Raw genomic sequence first — 14,819 nt, forward strand, 5'->3', positions numbered from 1 at the left:
TCTTATTTGAATTTTGAATCTTTGATTTTCTGTATGATTTCTTTCATTATTTTTATTTGCGATTCAACAACTTTTGAATCTGAATGAAAAAAAAACGATTTATGAAACTCTGGTATTCCAATTCTGGATCATCATTGAATGTATTTTAAGTTTATAAATTTTGCATTAGATCAAGAGTAAAAATTTCAAATCCGAATCTTAAATTGTTTGAAATTTTAAGCATTTCCTTTCACTATTCCGGAACGATGATCATCGAACATGGAAAAATTAATTCTTTTTTAGGTTCAAATGCAAAACCAAGTTTCGAATCAGGATTTCGTCCCATCGCACAGTGGTTTAAAACTCGTAAAACGTGATCATGGGCTTTTTGATGCCTTAGATGTCAAAATAGCTTAATGACATGTTCTACAATGTCTCATTATTTTTAATTGCGCATATTTTGCCATTATTTTTTTCTGATCGATCCACCTAAAAGTGAGATTTTTTTTTTGAGTGTGTCATCCTATTAAAATGATGTCTTCAGAAAGCTTGTAGGCAATACAATTTTAAAAAAACATTGTAAAAGACTATAAAGCTTTATCTTTTGAAACAACAGATTTATAGACATTTTTCTAAAAACTGACCTCAAAAAGCGAAATTTTCGTTTAACTTCTTTCAAAGCGACTTTCGAGTCTTACTTTATATGAGAAAGTTGTAACAATTTTAAAAATACACAACTTTATTGCAGGTGCTATGTTTCTATCTTGACGTTAAATGGTACTTTTCCTGTAATTTCGTTTTAAAATGGCATATTTTCAATGTTCCATATCTCTAAAAGTTGCAAACTTATGAAAGCAAAATGATATGATTTGAAAGGCACATTCTTGAGCTTCAATGAACATATAATTTCATTTGTAACCTTTAATTTTCAGCTATGAAAATTAAAGGTTACAACATCATCCATCTATTCCACTTTCGTGTTAAACCGGCAACATTTGTTAAGATGTGTGTTGATAAAATACGCAAAATGCCCATTACTTCAAAACTACCTTCTTTCAGATAAATGATTAACTAACTATAATGGAACTAACGCTTCTAAGCAGGGTCAACTCTTCAATCTTAATAAATTAAGAACTGTTCTCTTCACTTGTCAACGGTAGGAATGGAAAAAAAGATGATTTCATCCTTCCTTTTGCCAAACAGCAAGAGATTACCAGGCTGGCTTAGTTAAAACATCAAAACTACCATCTTTCAGATAAATAATTTTAGTAGTAAAACCTGATACATACAAATGAAATTATATGTTCATTAAAGCTCAAGAATGTGCCTTACAAATGCATATCATTTTGCTTTCATAAGTTTGCAACATTTAGAGATATGGAACATTGAAAATATGCAATTTTAAAACGTAATTACAGAAAAAGTATCATTTAACGTCAAGATAGAAACATGATACCTCCAATGAAGTTGTGTATTTTTACAATTGTTACAGCTCTCTCATATAAAGTAAGACTCGAAAGTCGCTTTGAAAGAAGTTAAACGAAAATTTCGTTTTTTGAAGTTAGTTTTTAGAAAAATGTCTTTAAATCTGTTGTTTCAAAAGATAAAGCTTTAAAGTCTTATAAAATGTTTTTAAAATTGTATTGTCTACAAGCTTTTTGAAGACGTCATTTTTATTGATGAAAAACTCAAAATTTTTTTAAAAAATCTCACTTTTAGGTGTATCGATCAGAAAAATATAATGGCAAAATATGCGCAATTAAAAATAATGAAACATTGTAGAACATGTCATTAAGCTATTTTGAAATCTAAGGCATCAAAAAGCCCATGATCACGTTTACAGAATTTTACAATTAGCCCGACGCTTCGGCCTTTGATCTTGGCCTTCTTGAAGGGATAGTTTGCATTATACTGTATCTGTTCCCTAGTGTATACTGTGTGAAGAGAATTTCTGTTGGATTTTAACCTATTTCAATTGATTTTCACCATTGTAGAGGTCGTAATTAAACCATTTTTACTAGTAAGCTACGTGAAATGTGTCCACATAAAATTCAACAGTTTTTATATGATAACGACATCTAGGATTGTGAAAATTCATTGAAATAGGTTAAAATCTGACAGAAATTCTCTTCACACAGTATACACTCAGGAACAGATACAGTATAATGCAAATTATCCCTTGAAGAAGACCAAGATAAAAGACCGAAACGTCAGGCAAATTGTAAAATTCTGTGATTTGCTTCCTAAAGACTGAAATGCCAGTTAGAAAATAAAGAATCAAACAATATCAGTCGTTAAAAATTACCAAAAGATCATGACCACAAAAAGTATAAAAAGTGGTGTAAAAATGGCACTTTTCAAATCATGAACCGATGACGTAATTTGGAAAACTTTGAAATCTTTAGAGATTCTCATAATACGAAACACATAATTTTTGACGAATTTTCAAAGGTCCACCAAAATGGTTTAATTTTAATGGATATAAATTTTTTGATAAATTATTGTCGTTAATTTTACTAAATTATTTCATCCTGTAATTCATTCCGATATTTTAATTTAAGTTACTTTTTCCAAAGTACCGTCAACTGGAGCAGCATGCAACACGTTTCAATTGTAATTATTGTTTTCACCAGTTATTTTTAAATTTACAAAAATTTACGTTTTTCACGCTTCTTAGAAAAAGGAGTAAGTTGCAACAAACTTAGTTTTTGATGAAAAATCATATGAAACGTTTTAAAATTTAAAGTTTTTGATATATATCTAATATTATAACGCATAAAGCAGCAATTGCAGTAATTTTTGGTTTTGTTCGATACAATTTTTCTGTCAAACTCGTTTTAAAGTAAAAGCATAAGGGTGCTGCATACAGTTCACGGTAAAAATTTTATAAATAGAAATTAAAATTTAGATGGATGATATTTTTAAATGACCACGCGTGTGAAGCAAAACAATCATATATCAGCGTATGGAAACTAGATTTAAAAGCCGAATCTTTGATTTGAATTTTTATGCATTTAAGCTAAGGTTGCTAGATTGTCCGGTTTTATCCGGGTTTGCCAGGATATTTAATATAAAATTCAAGAACAGTTCGGCCTGGTTCGGTTGCCCGGATTTCATTGAAAAATTCCCGGATTTTTTCACTTTTTTTGACAAATCAAACAAAAATAAAACAAATTGATTTGTAATTTTTTTTTGATTTTATGCCTCCAAAAAGATTTTTTTTTAACTAGTTTTATAAAAATAATCACGTTTTTTTGAAAGCCTTAAATACAATCTAAAATCTTTCGATGAGTTTTGATGGAAAAAAGTTTTTTTTATTTTTTCTCTTGAGTTTTGTGAGCAATTTATGGCTTTTGACAAAATTTGCCGGGATATTGCCCGGATTTTTTGTCGTCAATTTTGAAATTAAATGTCCAAATTTTGCCAGGTTTTAAGATAAAATTGCCCAGATTTTCCGGCTCGGATACGTACTGACAACCTTAATTTAAGCTCAGACTGGTAACTGAATAATGAAAATGTTTAATAAAAAAAATATGGTGACTGTCCGAAAAATATTTTTACACAAACAGTGTTGATATAGGATTATAGAAGCAATATAAAGTTTGTAGGTGTTTTATAAAGCCAATCCGTCGTACTGGGTAAAGTTTTTTACGGCATCGAAAAATTCAAAAATATGTACATCTGTTACACGGTTTTTTTTCAATTTCTAGGAGAATAAAAACTTGAAAATAAACTATCTCACGATGTGAGAAACTATGTCATCATCATTTTGTAATCATTAATTGAAAACTTTATTACATTATATTTAAAAAAAAAACTGAATGAGTATTGTAGTACACAAATATTGCATCTAACATTGCTGTTGCATGATGTCTTATTTGACGGTATCTGAAACCTTATTATTGAGGGAAGAGTTGTTGCAGAATTTTGTGCTGCAATTTAAAAGTGAATTTCCATTAAAAATTTGGCCGTTGTGGATGGCTCTGAGTAGAAGAAAGGAAAAAAGCAGAATGATTGACCGAACGGCATTTCCTCTCGACTTGTTTGCTCGTGTTTTTTATTTATGATGGAGCCTACTTATTACGTACTAAAATGAATGCAAAAAAATTAATTGGCGTTTGATTTGTTTTATTGTTTTCAAGGAAGATGGACCGATTAGTGATATTTGGGAAACAGCACTGGCGGAAACCTATCACTTTTTATTAGAGTTTGTTGAAATATTGTTTTAAAGAAATTATTTTGTTTATCAATTTTTCATTTTTCTTTTGCTCATTGATTCTATTTGCCTTTTAGGATTTCTCCTAAAAAATCCTTCCCCCACTTTACTGAATAGAACTCCTTGGGTCGAATGAGCTCACTGCCTGAAAAGGTAATTTTTTGAATCAGATTATCCCGATTACGATTACATTGATTTGCCACGGTATGCATTAAGTTACTACACTTATAGACAGTTCCAGAAGTTATTAACAAACTTTCAAAATAATAAAAAAAAAATTATTTTGTAAAATTTTATATATTTTATTTGGCTCACTTATTTGTACCTTATTTGATGAAAATCTTCAACCATAAGCCAGACTTCGTTCTTTTCCTCAAACATGACAAAAAGCTTCAGAACAGTTGCATAACCCATCATTTTCACCACTTTTGGACAATCTTTTTTAAATTTTCTGATGTCATCAGCTGGGGTTTTATGTATTTTCGTAGCTTTGTTTTGGTCAAAGCCCAAAAATTATCGATTGGCCGTGTTTCGGGACAATTTGTCGGATTCATGCCTTTTGGCACAAAACAGACATTTTGTCTTTTGTACCACCCTAGTGTGTCTTTGGCGTAGTGACATGATGCCAAATCGGGCCAAAATATGACGGGTCCATCATGCTTCTTGATCATCGGCAATAAACGCTTCTCGAGGCATTCCTTGTTGCCAATGACTTACCAATGCATGATTTATATAGTCACTCAATGCTATGCTATGCTATGCTATGCTTTATAAATATTCACATTGAACAAAACAAATAGTTCAGTCACAATGCTTTTAACTGATATACGGTAAGTGCTATAAACAATAATGGTTGGAAGTGTCAATTGAGTTCAAAAATCTTGATCTGTTAACAGCTCATTATGTTTATCAAAGGGTGAGTCCTTAATTTTCACTTAGCCTAGGAAAGACATGTGGTTTTCGTCTACTCCCGAGTGGTTTACAATCCCACTAAATTGCTTATAGATACACATCTGTTTTCACTTGTTTCTAAGCCGAGTTGAATTCCGTTCTTTGATTGATGAATGAGTTGTCGATGAACACGTTTCAAATGTTTAGATTTGAGGCAGGCAGTTGGCAAAGAACGTTCACAATTGCATGTTCCGATTCTCATTTTAGAATTATTGTTATAATGATTAAGCTTAGTTTAAATTTGAAATTGATTTTAATTTTATATCTTCACGTATTTCAAGATTACACACCTCCATTTCTCTTTAAAAATTAAAGTTTTAATCCTGAGGATTTTGAAAATTTTGATGGGATCGTTTTTTCTATTGAGAAACATATATGATTTAATAAATGACATCATGTTAATCATTAAGTAGACTTGATATTGAGTCATTCAAAATACATAATCATGATTAGGTCAGGCAGCAGTAATCGGATAATAAATTTAATTACATTGCCGGCAAGTCTTTTCCATGTTGATCCGCTTTCAGATACATTCTGAACAAAAAAAAAACAATATAATGTAAGGATCTTTTTCCGTCTAGCCATTTATTTATAGCCTTAAGCATCCTCTTCGAGACGAAAAGACGTGTGCAGTCCGCCGTAAATGAATGTGCTTCAGGACAATTCCGGAATTCCTAGGACACTAGGAACAAACCAATTTACAGTATATTTGTACAAATGTAGGTAGTAAATGTCTGGAATGTCGTCCGATGAGAACCTCGACTGATGTGTGACAGTTTCCAGCATCGGGTAGAATTCCATACCCATTTGATTTTAATTGAAGCAAATCAGATGAGTGGTATTATGGACCTCATTGAAATACCTTTTTCAATAAAAAATAATTTCATGAGAACCCCTCACAAGCGGAGGAAAAGTGAGGAGACAAGTATGTTCCTAATACTACGTAGAAACCGTACCAGGATTAGGTTTGTGTCTTTTGAGATTCAATATTGCTTTGGCTGTGTAGCAAGTTGATGACATATTTTATTTGCATAGAGCTAACTCGAGGGCTGCTAATTGGAATTCAAAATAAAGAAGATATACGATTCACGGATAATTGAATCGGGTTCTATTACGTGACTCAATTTTTTGAGTTAGTTTAGATATTAGTAGAAAAAACGAGCTAACGAGAAGTAAAGACGTGCAGAATGATATTTGGTCGATCTTTAGTCTTAAATCTCAATTAGACGACAGTAAACAATTGCTTACTAAACAGTATATAGAAATTAAATTTATGTTTCGATCTTGTACAAGCATTTTGAATGACACTATTTGAATGAATAAACATTTCAATTGAATGAACGTTCATTATGACGCACTAATCTCAATCAACTTGAAAAAAGCTTTTTCTAGCATAAAACTCCCAACCGTTATCTCGGATATCTCTGATAGAAAAGCGTGTATTTTATTACTTTCTTCATGTTGTTTGTTTCCTTAAACTTCGAATAAAGATAATGCATTTATTTTTCCAGGTCAATTTTTGAGATCACCAATTTAAGCACAGGAAAGTTTGAAAGCTCGTCATATTTAAAACATTTTCATTTTTTATCATTTGGTTTTTTTTTAAATTATCAAAATTTTGGGGAAGAGTGGGGTATCGTGGTCCACACTAAATATCTATATGTTTTTTGTATCTCTGGAGACAATTTCAAATCGTAGTTCTGTAAATGTTTCCTAATTGTATTTTTGCTAAACTTTAACAGAACAGGGTTCTTTGATTGGGAACGGGCTTCGCATTTATGCACATCAATAATGAAAAACTAAACATAATTTTAAGTTGGGTAACAGATGCATATTTAGGTGCGAAAAAAATTAAGTAAATTTTTAAATTTAGCTCTTAACTATCGTACCTTGATTAACAAACTGGGGGAACACTGATCACTTTTTTAATTCAATTTTGATTATTTTGGAAGGGGTTGTTTTTTTGTAACACTGAAAAGTTTTGAAATACTTCCTGAGGTAAGGAGTATATAGCATGATTAACGATAGCTCAATATTCACACGGCATTAGTGGCTATAACTGGATGTTTGTTATAAAACCAGATTTCATGTTTCGGGGTAACATTGAACACTATATTTTTAACGTATCTCAAGATCTTCAAAATAATTGTTATGATGTCAATTAGCATAGCAGACTTAAAATATGAATAGCAGTAATTTTTTGTTTGGACTCCATTGAATTTTTTCAACAATTTTTTTCAATTCTTTCAAAAAAAAAAAAAATACTCAAAAGATGGGCTGCATAAATCTAGGAGCAAAAATTATAAACATTTTCAATATTTTTTGGAATCAAAAACCAATGAAATTTCATTTTCATGCAATTCCCTTGGTGCTCCAATTGTTCCTATGTTCTATTTTTTATTCAAACTTAGCCATTTGTTAGGGTTTTTAGTCATTCGTTCTATATCGGCTTTCTCATAGAAAATATTCGTTTTTTAAATATCCAAAAATTACCATAGAATGACCATAAAAATAACTTTTAAACTATACCTTTACAAAGAAAAAAAGTTAAACTTCCATTTAAAACAACTAATTAGCTTCTGAATGCTATCTTTTTATCAGAAAAGGTGTTTGTTTTTGAGATTTCGAAAAAACAGATATTACTACATTTTAAGTAATATAGGAAAATCTCAAACTACAAACCAAATTTAGCCTATTTGAAACTCTACTAATAGGCTTTCAAACGTAGAAAACCGTTTTTAGATATTTTAACTTCAGACTTAGTTAATGACGATTATCTGCAAAAAAAAAATCATGTTGATCAAAGTTCCCCCAGTTTACGGTAAATTAAAAAATCAAAATTATTCACGATATAACATTAGTTCGTTTGAAAAATTATTCTTTTAAATATCAAAAGCTAGTGATAATAGGTCACGTTTTTTTTTTCAAAAGGGGCAAAGGGTTCAATTGCCCCGGGACATTTTTTTTTTCTTCAAAACTTATGAGCATATTTTAAATCGAAATTTTGGCTTCCAAAAAAGCCTTTATTATTATTTTAAATAACTTTGCTTCAAGAGTTTGGCGCATGATTAAAAACATTTAAAGGGCTTTTTTTTGTTTGATTTGGCAAGTAAAGTGAAACATACACAAATTTTCATAAGTTTTAAAACATTAAGTGGTAAAACATACATTGAGGAAAACAAAAATAAGTTTGCCATATTTTTTTCAGAGCGTCTCTAGGCCTAGCAAATCCTGGCTCTTGTTTTATCTAAAAATCTGGCAAAACCCGGACATTTGATTTCAAAATAGTCGTACAAAAATCCGGTAATATCCGGGCAATTTTTATTTCTTCAAAACTTATCAGCATATTTTAAATCGTAATTTGAGCTTCCAAAAACCCTTTATAATTATTTATATAAACTTTTTCAATTTTTTTTGTCACATAATGGAAAAAAAATATTATGTTATTTTTTTTATTTGGTAAATAAAGTGAATAAAATTGGGCTTTATTAATTAAATCAAGGCAACCGGGCCGGATCCAAAATTTTCCAAATTTTGAATAAAATATCCGGGCAAACCAAGATAAAACCGAGAAATCTGGCTCACCTCAGATCCACAGAGTGATACGTGAATCAAAGCTGTTTTCGAGAAATCGCGCTTCAAAGTTTTATTTTTCCTTGTTTTTTTAGTACATGTTTCAGAAAGTTAAAACTTTCGTTTGATCGGAAAAATTAATTTTTTTTCAACAATCTGAAAATTTCCCCAAATATAGTAGGTATGAATTATGAAAAATCTTTATGTATTATAAACTTAAAATTGACCATTTTTGCACTTTTACCCCTTTGATTCTGAAGACCTCATATGGGTTGAGCAAATAGTAAAATGATGAAGTAACGTTCCATACTTGCAAACATTCGACAAAGCCAAAATTATTTACAAATCTTTGATTTCGAAAAGAATATATTTTTTCGCTATTATGAGATAAATTCCAAGTTTTTAACTGCAATTTATCAAAAATCCTAATTCTAATTTTTTTTTCATTCGAGTACGAAGCATGATATTTAAAATCTGATAACAAATAACGAATAGGGTCTTTAATTTTTCAATTTTCAAATTCCAATCTGCCAGCATTCGATATCCGAGTTTTGAAAATTTTCTTTGCTTGTTTTTTTTCAGAGACACAATGTGCTTCGATTAAATATTACAATTCTCATTTTTTTTCCTTAGGTTTTAGCCAATTTTAATGAAGAAATGACAGAAAATGCTCTTTATTCAAATTATCCATTTATATTCTAACGAGAGTTTTTATTTCAGTTTTTAAAATTCTAGAATTTCAAAATTAATATCCGGATGACTGAACCTAGTTCTGGCACTCTGAATTCTTGTATTTAAATTTGTTCTTTATTCTATTGTTGATGTCCAGGAACAAAAAAAAATCCTCATGTGCTTGTTATTTTGTTTAAGAAAACCAATATCAATATATGGTATTAACTTGGAATGTTGGATCTTAATCGGAACAATTTTTCAATTCGTTTTCGAAATTTTAACTGATATTTTCTTATTCAAATTTGGAATTTTAAATGCTGTAGCCACTTGCTTTTCACAATTTTTCGTTGCACAATTATTTGAGACTTGAATTTGAATGGTATTTTTGTGGTTCACAAGTATATGCCTAATGGAGAATTTTGATTTAATTTTGACCACGACTCATTCAACAGAAATTTTATTGTGATTATGAATATTTGATTAGGGTCGATCTCTCGAGTTAGATTAAACGATCTGCAGATTTAATTTGCATTTATTTAAGCAGAAATACAGTTTGTTTTTAAAATGATAAACTAGAAATTTTTGTTGACAAACTGCTGCATAACTTAGATTAAATTGAAAAAAAATATATGAAAATTGGCCCGGGCCCCCCGACGGCTTAATGCGGCTTTGCTTGAGTATGAATCAGTCATCGATTTGAACCTTTGGGCGTGGTTGTATCCATTTTACCTAAATCAAAGCAATAGAAAAGTTCGCGTAAATTCAACCACGGTATAATAAAAGTTATAGATACCGATAATCCGAAAGCAACCGACTATCTTCTTCAGTAAGAGTTTTCGACTGATACCGTGGCTGAACTAAATGGAATCCTTCGATTGCTTTGATTTAGTAGAATTATTCAACCAAGTAGGCTCACAAGACAAATTGGATCCTCCAAAGCTGTTCGGAAAATATTCGCTCCGAGGATATTTAACCTGTTGATTGTCGGCGATCTTCTGGCCTAAAATGATGACCGATTTTGTTGACTTTAGATTCATTATGTAATAGACTGAGTCGATTTGGGGTCAATTTTTAATTTCTCAAACCCTCTTTAAAACTTTGTTTTGTTTCAAAACCCATTCATGATTTTTTTTTTGCAGAATTTTTATGTAACATTTACATAAGTAAATTCGAACTTTTAAGTTTGTATGGGAACATTGAATATTTTGTACTGATAAATCAGCATCGATTTTGTTTCTTTTGTGGAACCAGCTTGCTAATGGTTTTTGTGCCAATTTATAAACTTTCTAAAGGAAATTTTCCGCTGATAAAATTTGTTTAAGATCGTAGCTTCGTAACTTATAAGACAAAAAAGTTAATTTTGATAGTATACCGTCTTACGACATAACTTGACGAACATAATTCACTCGGTCCATGGCAACCGTTCTCCAATTTCTCGGGCACCCCACGTTCGCCAGATCACGCTCCACTTGGTCTAACCACCTCGCTCGTTGCGCCCCCGCTCGTCTTGTTCCTACCGGATTCGTAGCGAACACCTATTTTGCAGGACAGTCGTCCGGCATTCTCGCAATATGTCCTGCCCAGCGTATCTGGCCAGCCTTCACCACCTTCTGAATACTGGGTTCGCCGTAGAGTCGCGTGAGCTCGTGGTTCATCCTTCGCCTCAACACTCCGTCCTCTTGTACGCCGCCAAAGATGGTTCTTAACACTCATCGCTCGAATACTCCGAGTGAACGCAGGTCCTCCTCGAACAAAATCCATGTCTCGTGCCCGTAGAGAACAACCGGTCTAATGAGCGTCATATACAGGTTACACTTAAAAAAAAAAAAAAAAATACAGGTTACACTTCGTGCGAGCGCTAAGTCTTCTCGACCGCAGTTGCTTGTGGAGTCCATAGTAGGCACGACTTCAGCTGATGATTCGCCTCCGGATCTCACGGCTGGTGTCATTGTCTGCGGTCACCAGTGAGACGAGATAGACAAAGTCTTCGACTATCTCCAGCTCGTCGCCGTCGATCGTGACCTTGTTACTACTGGACAAGCGGGTGCGGTCGGTCTCGGATCCACAGGCCAGCATGTACTTCGTCTTGGACGTATAAATCATCAACCCAATCCTTCCTGCTTTGCGTTTCAGTTTGCGGTAGATCTCCTCCACCGCCGCAGATGATCTGCCGACTATATCAATGTCATCGGCAAAGCAGATAAGTTGACTGGATCTGTTGAAAATCGTGCCCCGCATTTCGCCCACCGCTCGTCGAATAACACCTTCTAGCGCCACGTTGAACATCATGCAGGATAGACCATCACCTTGTCGAAGCCCCCTGCGCGATTCGAATGAACTCGACAATTCACCCGAAATCCGCACACAGCACTGCGTTCCATCCATCGTCGCCTTGATCAGTCTGGTCAGCTTTTCGGAAAAGCCGTTCTCGTGCATGATTTTCCATAGCTCATAACGGTTGATCGTGTCGTATGCGGCTTTGAAGTCGATGAATAGATGGTGCGTAGGGACTTGGTGTTCCCGGCATTTTTGGAGGATTTGCCGTAATGTGAATATCTGGTCCGTCGTAGACCGTCCCTCCATAAAGCCAGCCTGATGATTTCCCACGAATCTGTTTGCTTGTGGCGTTAGGCAGCGGAGTAGGATTCGGGACACCACTTTGTAGGCGGCATTGAGGACAGTGATCGCTCGGTAGTTCTCACAGTCCAATTTGTCGCCCTTCTTGTAGATGGGGCATATCACCCCATCCTTCCACTCCTCCGGTAGCTGTTCTATGTCCCAGATCCGGACTATCAACCGGTGTAGGCAATCGGTCAACTTGTCCGGGCCCATTTTGATGAGTTCAGCTGCGATACCATCCTTCCCAGCCGACTTGTTTCTTTTCTAGACAAACAAGTTATTAGCTGTTTAACAGGGTTATGTCTTTTCATATTGATAAACAATAAATTCATCACTGCTGAAACTTATGAAGTATTGCATAAAAAGAAGTCACGCAATACCCTGCTTGGCAACCAGCAGTGATATCAATTGAGTTTATTGGTTTTAAAAACTAAAAGACATGCACCCATTCATCACCTTTTTTTTTTTTGTCTAACGAAATACGAAGTTACAGTCTTCGACAAAGTGGTTCAGCGGAAAATCTTCTTTAACAAATTGACACAAGAAGCCTGAACAAGCTCGGTTCCACAGAAGAAACAAAAATGATACTGATTTTACAGTACAAAATATAAAATTTTCTCATGCAATCCTAAAAGTTACTTAAAGTTACTTAAAAATTCTTCGAAAAATCATGGATGAGTTTAGAGCAAAAAGAAGCTTTTCAGACTCCAGGGTTTGAGGAATTCAAAATAACCCCAAATCGACGAAGTATATTGTGTAGGGAATTATTTCGGTTTCTCAATATTTCAAAATAAATAAGTTCTATCAAGTTTTCAAAAATTGTTTCCGAATGAAAAAAGTCCGAAAAAACAATTTTATTTTTAAAATATTTAGATTTTTTGACAGCTTTTTTTTTTCAAGAGTTCAATTGGTTTTCAGAATTGTCAAAAATAAATTTTTCTAACGCTGTATAAATATGTTGAGATTCAATGCCATCTCGGATCAGACAGTAGAAAAAAAGTAACTTAAAAAAACTACATTCGACTTTTGATTCGCTTCGCTGTATCTTATCAAATATTGAACCGATTTTCAAAACTAAAATTTTAGTTATTTTTCAATTCTCAAAAATCTCAGTTCTCATCATCTCAGGAATGAATGAAATTTGAAAGTTTTTAAATTGTTATGTCACTTCTTTGAGCACTTGAACTTTTAAATCTTGTTGACCAATCCTGTAAAAGTAAAATCGAGTAAAAAACCGAGTGAATTCGCTTGAAATGACTGAAAAACAGCATAAAAACCAAAATCGTGTGCTTAGCTGTGCAACGATTGGCAAATCATCTGAACTATATTTCTTAGTTCAAAGTCCATAGTTTATGTAAGTTTTTCGATACCAATGGATTTTTAAGCTGTTCTTCAATTACTTTATTGTTAGCGATTGGAGCACTAAGTAAACAATCGTTAACTTTCAAAGAATTTTTAGCTATTCCAGGAAGCGGTAGCTTACTTTGATCGACTTTGCGATTGAGTAAGCGACGCCAACTATCCGGACAGCTATGCCAAAACTCAGCTTGAAAAACTGAAACTTCGAAAATTATTAGTGTTGAAAAATTAATTAAAAATAAATAAGAAAACATTAAATTCGACAAGTATTCAGTAATATGCCGATCCAGTTTTGCAAACCAATGGCGCTACAGAAATCATAAATCAAAATGACTTTCTTTAATGATGGCCGAAACAGTTGATATCACATCTATGAAAATTTCTTGAAATTTTCAAATTTAATTTTTTTTAACCATTGTTTTTCTGAAATTAATATATCTAGGCAAGATCTGAATCCTTGATTGAATAAAAGGTTATGGTAAATTAACAATCTATTTCAATTGAACAAGCATCTTAATAACTACCTAACTAGTTATCAAGGCTTGTGTTACTCAAAACTAATCGGTTTTGAAGTTTACACACGCCATATTACCAAAACTAGAGCTGATTGACAATATGTGACTAATGATTTGAATTCAGGACACCAAAATCTTTAAAAATTAGTTTTGAAAAACAATAATAAAAATTCAGTTTCCTTGTGTTATTGATTGTACACTAACCACATATTCACAGAATTATGGATTCAAACTCTCTATCATAAATTTCACCGAATTTCAAAAAAAAAAAATACTCGATCAAAATGTTTTTATATTTACCTTGAAGATTTTTTTTTCGAATTTGGTCGTCCTAATCTAATATCCTTAAGTATGCCGGTTCCATGTAAACCTCGAACTCCAAAAATCACAGCAATCAAACACAGATTTTCTCCAACACTTTGAACTGGACGAAATGGCGAAATTTAACTTTTACTAATCACTACCACAAAATGCTTCACCGATTTATCAGCACTAAACAAGCTGAAAGATTAATTGCGTTAATCAATTTTTCATCCGGAATCACTTTCACCTCATTTGGAAAAACCATCAACGCTCGCACATATTCCGGTTGCTCAGGAAACTCTTTCGCAGATTTGTTGGCTGCTTTTTTTCCTGTAATCCCGCTCGGTGGAATCAAAAATGAATTTTCGGCCAATTGAGATGATTCCAACAAACAACAAATGCGGGGGTGAGTCCATCAACACAACAACAGATTGAACTCCATTAGCTGCAGCAGCCTGTTTCGCATTAAACCGGGATTTCTCTTCTGTTTCGAATTTTATCTGCCCCTTTTCATATTTTTGATTTACGGCTCAATAAGCCGACGGATCCATCTTTTACAAATTTGTTGCAGGGTTTTCGGGTACTTCCAAATCCCTCTTGAGCTTTGTTGCACGCACAAAATTGAAGCACCT

The 14,819-nt window shown here is 32.9% G+C and overlaps 1 protein-coding gene across 3 annotated transcripts in view; it reads right to left on the bottom strand.

The window, feature by feature from the left end:
- Positions 1 to 14,819, bottom strand: part of LOC129746986 (substance-P receptor-like) — a 191,941-nt gene that overhangs the window by 85,067 nt on the left and 92,055 nt on the right. The window contains exon 2 of one of the 3 annotated variants that reach the window (XM_055740991.1): positions 14,185 to 14,308. The gene's annotated coding sequence lies outside the window, so the exon portion shown is untranslated. Of the gene's footprint in view, positions 1 to 14,184; positions 14,818 to 14,819 lie in introns of all 3 variants that reach the window. The other 2 variants (XM_055740989.1, XM_055740990.1) reach the window with 2 other exon arrangements.

The sequence above is a fragment of the Uranotaenia lowii genome, chromosome 2, assembly GCF_029784155.1.
Source record: "Uranotaenia lowii strain MFRU-FL chromosome 2, ASM2978415v1, whole genome shotgun sequence".
In the NCBI taxonomy this organism is placed as follows: Eukaryota; Metazoa; Arthropoda; class Insecta; order Diptera; family Culicidae; genus Uranotaenia; species Uranotaenia lowii.